Below are 818 nucleotides of genomic sequence, written 5' to 3' on the forward strand. Positions count from 1 at the left end.
CACTGCTTGTGTCATTGTAGGTAGGCATGTTGCCATGATGCTGAACAATATTCAGCAGAACTTCCAGACTAAGACTAGGCATAAATGGTGATCTAGTTAAAAAATCAGTCAATGAAAATCCTATGGATCACAATGTATCCCCAAGCAGTCCAGGGGCGGAGCAGGACCAGGTGAGATATTGTTGCAGGAGATTCCTATGAATTGAGGAGTTTGTGCCACAGTAACAGACAAGCCCCTATAGTCTGTTCCTATTGTTTTCCCTTTGGTTTAATTCCCCTAAATATTTTGTAGTCATATTTTGAACATTTCCCTTGTTTTTAAATTCATTTACAGGAGGAACCATCTGGCCTTGATTACTCCATTACATGTGTTAATTCATCTTAAAGAAATAACTACTTTTTTTTTTAAAGTCATTTGCTCTCTGAAAGAAGTGCATAAGCAAGTCAGATACTTGGGGGAGAATATTGCAGGAAGAGAATTCACTGTGATTTTTGCTTCAAGGAGAATGCCTGGTGCAATTGAAGCATAATAAGGAGGCTAACCTGAGAAGGGATATTAGCAAGATATAAGGTTGAGGATCATAGAGTAGCTAAGGCAAATTAAAGGTTGATTAAGTAAAAGAGCTGAACATAAAATTTCAAAGGGCAGCTCTAGATGAGAAAGTAAAGAATTGTAGTGAAAGGTACAAAGACCTGGAGTGAGAGAAACAGAAGAGCCTGTCTCAACCTGAAAGAAATCCAGATAAAAATCCAAGCCTCTGATTTCAACATTGAAAAGTTCTATCGACAAAATATTGAATGGCTCAGGAAGTGAGGTAG

Source organism: Echinops telfairi, unplaced genomic scaffold, assembly GCF_000313985.2.
Source record: "Echinops telfairi isolate 266 unplaced genomic scaffold, ASM31398v2 ScPeMD7_18;HRSCAF=68, whole genome shotgun sequence".
Classification (NCBI taxonomy): Eukaryota; Metazoa; Chordata; class Mammalia; order Afrosoricida; family Tenrecidae; genus Echinops; species Echinops telfairi.